At 32.1% G+C, this 8,280-nt stretch overlaps 1 long non-coding RNA gene across 1 annotated transcript; it reads right to left on the bottom strand.

Annotated features, from left to right (window-relative positions):
• Nucleotides 1–3,473: 3,473 nt before the first annotated feature.
• Nucleotides 3,474–7,295, bottom strand: LOC122534692. The gene is made up of 3 exons (XR_006307970.1): nucleotides 6,450–7,295; nucleotides 5,679–5,973; nucleotides 3,474–5,596 (listed from the first exon to the last, which is right to left on the bottom strand). It is a non-coding gene; the product is annotated as an uncharacterized LOC122534692 (long non-coding RNA).
• Between the last annotated feature and the right edge of the window lie 985 nt (nucleotides 7,296–8,280).

The following is an 8,280-nucleotide window of genomic DNA, read 5'->3' as shown; positions in this document are numbered from 1 at the left end:
TTTTTTTATGATGTAGACCATTTGATTAAAATATAAAAGGATTGTTAAATCTGTGTCTGGGTTGACCGCCAAAACATCATATAAAAATTGTGAAACTTGTTCCAAGAAAACAGCCTTTAAGACTGGATCCGGCACGTTCTTCTCGACCATACTCCTCATACGTTGCAAGAAGTGCGACGACTTTCCGTCGCCCATCCTGCAGGTTGTAAGGAGCGGGTAAACTTCGGTTTCCTCTGATCGACCAAAAAGCTCCAGGAATTTGCTCTTTAAGGTGTCATATTTATTAGAGTCTGGCGGCGTTTCAATGATGTCCTCTATCAAGAGGGCAACGTCGGATGGTACACGTGAAATTATGTGATCAAAGAGTTGCTAGTGAGTCTGCTCGCTCTCATGGCTGCTTCTATCTGGAGAAACCAGTTTAAGATTCTCCCTGTTGAACGGTGGAAAGTATTGTGCATAACCGAACTATTTGGATGAATATCACAATAGAAAAAATCATAAGTATATAATCAAAAAAGTATAAAATCATAAATAAATAAAACACATCATATCATGTGGATTAAGCTTTAATTTTAATTCTAATTTTTAGTTTTTAGTTTTAAAATTTTTACCAGTTTAAAGTTTAAAAAATGACAAATTTTACATGCCGCCAGTCATTAAAATTATAAATTTTATTCGAGACTTAAACCATTATGAATTTTTAAGGAATATGAAAAGTGAGTATGGTGGTAGTCTTTTTAACACAAAAGTTCGGTGATTGCTGTACAATGCAATGTACAATATATATGTATATACAATATATGTATATGATTCGCAAAATGAAATTCAATTATTCTTGAAAATTATCTTCTTCTAGAAAAAGCTCTTCATAATTAACCGCTTCTTAATACCGACGTGGAAACTTATGCATTGTCCCCAATCTTATAATGGGCAAACTGGTACATGCGAATCGCTTAATCAAACGCTTTGTTAAGACAACTTTCCATAACACCATATTTTTACATAAGCGAAGATACGGGATGAAAGCTTATCTGCTATCCTATGCCGATGGAGGCTTATCTATCGTCTAATAAGAATTGTCTATCATCGACGGTTACAGCGCATGAGTCTCCAGGATTTTCCAGATTCTGATTTTAATGCAGTTTTTCAAACTTCTTAGATGAGAAAAAAGTGCAGAAGTTAAATGTAATATCAGTCCTCGTTAGGCTGTCGCTAGCAAGTTGTTCGTACATATACACAGTGAATGATATGTTTCAAATACATAAAAGTACATCCAAATCAGCCGCTATAGTGGTATGAGTCCGTGCCCGTGTATCTTAACGGCACGGAAACCGAGCCAACAATGCCGCCTATTCAGTTAAAAATTTCCAAAATAGGAAACGAATACACAAGTGCAAAATTACCGAATGCTATCGTCAACGATGTTGAAATGGTAATAAGTGAGTCATCTAAATCAGCACAAAAATCAGTTGCAAATAAAAGAAGGAAAATCTACCTGACTATAGAAGCAACAGATCTCTTGACAAACACACACGCACCATCACAAACTGAAACATGGCTCCAAGCATTCCTACAAATAACACATACAACATTCTAACTCATATAAACATAGATGAAGATCAACCTAGTAATATTACGATAACAGAACAACTAAACCTCATCCAATATTTATACAAGCACAAATCATAGATCCGCTAATAGAGTACTTGAACAACAAGCAGGCAGCAATAATTTTGTATTAAAACAGCTAAAGGATAATCAAATAAGACTACAACTAAATAACGCCCGAACTTTACAAAAAATAGTAGATATTCTAAAAAGCAAAAATGTAAACTTCCACACCTTCCAACCTAAACAGACAGAAGTTACAAAGTAAACCTCCGAGAAATGCATCCGAAAAATAACGTAAACAAAATAATTGAAGAATTAAAACATTATAATCATCGGTTAGAGCAATTAACAACATATATTAAAATTAAAATTTGATTCCAAACAGCCGTGACCTTTCTTTACTATTGAACTTGAATCAAACAATAATAACAAAAACATATGCGATATAAATAAATTATTAAATATTATAGTTAAATTTGAACCTCTAAGGCCAAAACGAGACTTACCACAATGCTTCCGTTGCCAAGCATTCGGGCACACAAAAAATTATTGTCATAGATTATCTGCATGTGTCAAATCACCTAACACTGCAATGCCTACAAAAGAACAGGAGCAACTTCGGAAGAGAAGCATATGCAAAAAGGCTGGATCAGATTAAAAAGTTTGAACCTAGAAGTAATAAGCACCTGTTTGTAGGTTGTGCGAAAAATGAATATCGACTATGAGACAAAATCAAACAAAGAATAATCATGTTAAGGGACATGAATTTTGGAAATATTCCCTCGAGAGGAAGAAAAGGAAAAGAGACTGGCAAAAGTAAATGTGTTTGAAGAAGAACCCGAAAAAGAACCAAAATCAATGAATTCGAACACCGAAGAGGAAACTCAAGAAGAAGTAAGTGAAGAAATAAAAAATATTGGAGAAAAAAACACGAATAAGCAAGAAAATTCATCGGAGCCAGAAGAACAGACAATTAGAAAATCAAGTAGAGAAAGGAAACATCCAGACAGATATACTAGCTGCATGGTATTACGTATGAACAAGTATTAAATAGTTCCGACCAAGAAAATTAGAGAAACGCTATAGAAGAGAAAAAGAAATTTTTAGAAGAAAACGAAGTCTGGAAAACGGTGAATAAAGAAGAAGCAAAAGGAAAGAAAATTCTAAATGGGTGTTCAAAAGAAAGGACAATAGCAGATACAAAACTAGATTAGTAGCAAGGGGTTTCGAGCAAATATTTATGCAAGATTATAATGACACTTATAGTCCAGTTGTCAGCATAAATGCTCTTCGAACAATACTAGCACTCGCAATTAAAGAAAAAAGAACAATAATAACGTTTGATATAAAAGCAGCATTCCTGTATGGAGAAATTGAAGAAGAAATTTATTTAAACATTCCTGAAGCATATGAAAAAGAACCTACATAACTAATAGATAAGATCTACAAACTGCAAAAGGCCATTTATGGTCTCAAGCAAGCGTCAGTTTTCTGGAACCGGAAATTTACATATTTTATAACGTCCAAGAATCTTAAGGCTTCAAAGATCAAACATGTATTTTCGTAAATAAATCAACAATTTCAATTCTAGCTATATATGTGGATGATGGCATGATAATTTCAAGAAACAAAAAAGATCTAAACAAGAAATTCAAGATCAGTATAAATCAAAATTCGCAAAATTACCTAGGAATGGAACTAAAATGGGAAAAGGATTATTTAATATTGAATCAGAACGAGTATTGCAGACAAATTCTAGAAGGATATGGAATGTCGAATGCGAAAAGAGCAGATATCCCTTATGAGGTGAATGGTGACCAAAAATAAAAGACAACTAAAGAAAGCAATTTCCCATATATATAATGTGTGGGCAGTTTATTATATCTCAGTAACAGAACTCGACCCGACATCGCACACGCAGTAAATCGAGCAAGCAGGAAAGTAAAAAACAACATATATAAACAACTGATCGACGCATTCAACATTATTTCTTTTGTACAACATCGCCAACAATCAAATCACAGTGATACAATTTCTTTTTCAATCAATCTCGCAATCAGTTAATCGTCGTCACCATTATTCAAATATATCACTTGATCATAAAAGCTTCGAAATTTAATTTCAATACGAAATTCAACCCTTATCCCTGTAAATGTTCGTAAGGAAAGCGGACTGAAACGAACATCGAATCCGCGTAGTCCACGTCATAACAACACACTAAGATATTCTCTATATTGCACTTCTAATTCATTTTCTCAACTTTCATGCTTTCTTTCATACATTTCCTTCGTAAAAACAGGCATCTCTCTTTAAACCATTTACTAAAAATTAGAAACTAGTCAACCATTCATTCTTTCTATCGTCTCGAATTCGATTTCTAAATATAAACCACTTGACCTAGTTACTCGACTTAATTACGTCTAATCGCACTCTAGTTCTTTCTTCCTCGCCTTTTTCTCAAAATCTTTATCATTTTCTCAAATATCCTTTCGCATTCAAACTAAATAGTCTATTTTCTTAATTCTTAACTAAAACTAAAAACTAAATATATTTTCTTATCCTAAGTCCTTATCCTACAATAATTTATATATACCCATATTTATATATCTCTATTCTTGTATATTTTGGTTCATGTCACATCAATACATGTTATTTACATTGATACTTTTTCTTTGTATGATATGTTTGAATACAATCACCAAGGAAATTACAATATTTACACATATATATAAGCAGTCTCTCTACATGAATAACATACACATCTTCTTCCGACATTCTTATTGTTTCTTGCAATTCTTGCAAATTCGTATTTTTCTATGTCGGAATATGCTGTATCACAGGTTTCTTCTAGCTAAGATTGAGCTACATTGAGCATAAAGTTATGGAAATTGTTTGTTAATTAAGCATTTGAAAAACACGAAATGGATTAAATAAGACACTATAGAGATGATAAAAAAAAAACAATTTTTTCATCCATTTTAGAATTTTTCTGAAAATAGGATTATATGCTAGATATTAATTAATAAGATTGATGCTACTTATATATTGGTTTATATTATGTAACATAATGTATTATACAGCTTTTGATGAGAAATTGCGTATTCCAGTCGATTAGAATCTATTAATTTTGCATTATGAATAATTGAGATCATGTAAATATTACGATTTTTTGTACACTTCTATATCTTGTAGCACATTTCTCCACGTTTTTTTTAAAGAGTTTGATAATTCTCGATTTGTTTTTATTGTTCCACAGTTTTATTTTTTTTAATAATAACATCAAAACCAAATTTACACTATTATAAAAATTGTCTACATATAAATGATATCATTTGTTTAAGTATTGATCCATTAAGTTCATGATGGTCTTCTGATGCTCCTTCCACAATAGAGAATAAAATGACAAATATATCCAATTTTTGATTTGCAAACGATCTATTAAGGATGCTATATTTTGTAATTTTACTGGCATCCATGGCTAATGTGTTAATATTGTTCAAAATCTTTCATAAAATCACTTTTTTGCTGCGTAAATTGTAATGCATCCAAAATCTTCGTATTTTCGAGTATTTCCTAATTTTTTTTTTTTTTTGCAATTATTATAAATGAGTAGCATCTCATCGTCATCGAACATTTTGTTGCACCACAAAATACAAAATAGGTACATATGTATTCAATATGTTGATAATGCTGAAAATGGTGATATACCATGGTGTGGTAGCAAAGTCGCTCAGTAGAAATTGACGCAATGAATTTAGACAAATGCCGATGCAATGAAAACATAGTTTTAGGGTATCAAATTTTATGAAATCTTATACAAGTCATTCGTTCATGTAAGTGCTTTCAGTATCTCGATGTCGTGTTGCTCATCACATCTGTTAATCCTTTCCGGAATTTTTGAAGGCAGAATACTATTCTCCATTCTCGGCACCGTGTCAACTTATGCGCTTCACTAACCTCAAATTGTAAAGATGCCGTTAAGTAACTGCAACAAAGCCAATTTAGTCTTTACGTCAACCTGATACAGTCATCGACTTATGGTAAGTCACTATACATAATAATTGTACCTTCACATTTCTAGCAGTATGCAGCAGAATAAGGAATATTATAAGATATAAATGCTCAAAGCCAATCAACTGATATTACAAAGATATTAGTTGTGCTGACTAGTTCCCTGCCAAGATTTCTGTGCAACAAATCCACTGTGACTGTGAGCAAAGCAGCAGCTATTCGTGTAATAGTTGTGGTTTGGAGTCTAAAAATTGCCCAGGCTTTCTTTGCTGCGGAAATAGAATATTTCTCTTTCAACATTCTAATAACATCAACCATGTGCTAGCTTGACTTCTTCAGTAAACAGTCCCTCTGAAAATAAATATCAAACATACAAACTGAGCATCTTTATACTTTGAGATTATAATTTGATTTTATAAGATGAAACTTTAAGTATATGAAAATATACATATAAAATAAAAAATAAATCTGTAGCAAATCAAGACTCAAAGATTTCAGAAATAAATCAATTAAAGAAATTAGTACAAGAATAAAGACTTATTTCGGTGTATCAGAAAATTAAAATTTCCTGTCTATTGGAATATCAAGAATCACTTGCGAGAAAGAATCAGTGATTGCAAAAGAAAATAATAGATTTAATAGATTAGAAAACAAAATAAAAGTAAATAAAAATAATGAAAAATAAAGTAAATAAAAGTAAATAAGGTAAATTAAAGTAAATAAAGTAAATAAAAGTAATTCAATAGTAATTTAATGGAAAGAGTAATGATGCATGAGAGGACAGAATTAGCTGAGCAAGCTAGAGAAAATAGTTTAACTTCACAGACCTTATGTCGGTTTCTCCGTTCAGCTAATTTTTGCGCGATCGATATTGCTCCTCTGGGTAGATGCTATCCGACTGGATCTTCAAAATGTAGTAAATCCCCATATTTTAGGATTTTCGCTAAGATGACTTAAGTTCCACCTCCTTCAAAGTGCCTTAAAATTTTGAGTTCCAATTTTGAGTCCGACCTTTTAAAATGTTCACCTTTTATTAAAATACTTTTTTATTTGTAAATTCATTGGTACTCCCCAATGACGACTCCGTGATAAGAGAGTGTGACAAATGTCAAAAATATTTGTGACACTGTCTCTATACTGTTCCTGTCCTTGATAACTCCTTTGAATGGCCTGTACTTTTGCACTTTATTTTTGGAGTCTTTGCAATTTATTCATTGACTATCTGAGTATCAATGAACAAGGCTGACGTATCTAATGGTTACGAAATCAGATTTGAATTTCGTCAGATGTTTTGAAGTGGAGTCTCTTGTGCCATTTCATATTTCTTTGTCAATGCTCTCTTGATGTAAGAATATTTTATTGTGTTTTTCAATAACATACCTCATGAGTTCTATGGCACTGTTGAAGTATATGAATTAGTGTTTCTACGGCATTGCATTCAGTTTTATACAATTGGTCAATTGATTGACCACAAAATATTTGGGATTGGTCAAGCAAGGCGTTAATTCTCAGTTTAACCCCTTCTGGATTGGTACGCTTAAAGGCAGATATAGTTGGTCGTTTTGCTCACTCAGTTTTGCGCACTTAGAATAGCGCTGAGAGTCATAGTACTTATTTGAAGCCACGCTAGCCGCATATTAAATTGGTTGAACAAATAAAACCAATAAATTTAAATGAAATTATATTATTATTTTAATAAAACATTGAGCATTATATTTTATTTTTTATACTTTTATATTTCATATTCTGCGTATGATATTTTTTGAAACAATCTTCACTATGTAATCCAGGCTTCCGTGTAGAGTGTTGCAATAGTATCCACTATCTCATCTTTGGCATTTTTGTCGTTTGGAGCAGACTAAATACTTCTGCTCCCTTCGTTTTTACGTAAAATGTGCAAACTTCCATTCAATCGCTTTCTATATCAGATGTAGATGGCCTGCCATGATATTGTATCTGTGTATAACAAAATGAGCTCGTCAATTCATCTATCAGATTTCTTATGTATTGCACGTGGCTCAGAGGATGCCTCTTATATTTTTGGAATTTTTTATACAATAAATAATTCTTCACTGAACAGAGTTCTAACCAGAAAAGTAATTTCTTTCATCATTTAGTGGATTTTCTTAGGAAAAGATATGATGCGTAATATTCGTTTGCCTTATCAACTCCTGTTGATACTCAATAGTCCTGTTGTACTCAATAATTACTTTTGGTATTTTTTTATACTCAGGAGCACTGTCGCGTACTTTTATCGTTACTTCTGTCATTTCTGATGTATAATAATTGCTCAACATTTTATTTTTCCATACCAAAAGCAATAAATTTTCTGCCCGACACGCTAGGACTTTATTTTGGAGTTATGGTTTTTCTGTTGTTTGACACATATTTGCGATTAGATTGTATGGTACCGGTTAAATAACACTTCAATCCGAACAATTCATGAGCTAAATTTATGCTCAAGTAATACGTATCTACAAAAATGTGATGAGCGCCAAAAATTCAATCTAATAATTTTTTATATAAATATATTACAATTCTTGATGTTACCGACAAGTCGGGTCGTATTTGTTGTTAAATTGCCATAATGTGATAAAATTGCAAGTACATAATCAATATTTGAATCAGCTAATACGTACACCCGGACTTCTCATTTTG

The sequence above is a fragment of the Frieseomelitta varia genome, unplaced genomic scaffold (assembly GCF_011392965.1).
Source record: "Frieseomelitta varia isolate USP_RPSP 00005682 unplaced genomic scaffold, Fvar_1.2 scaffold_627, whole genome shotgun sequence".
Taxonomy (NCBI): Eukaryota; Metazoa; Arthropoda; class Insecta; order Hymenoptera; family Apidae; genus Frieseomelitta; species Frieseomelitta varia.
This window is presented reverse-complemented; position numbering and strand designations above follow the sequence as displayed.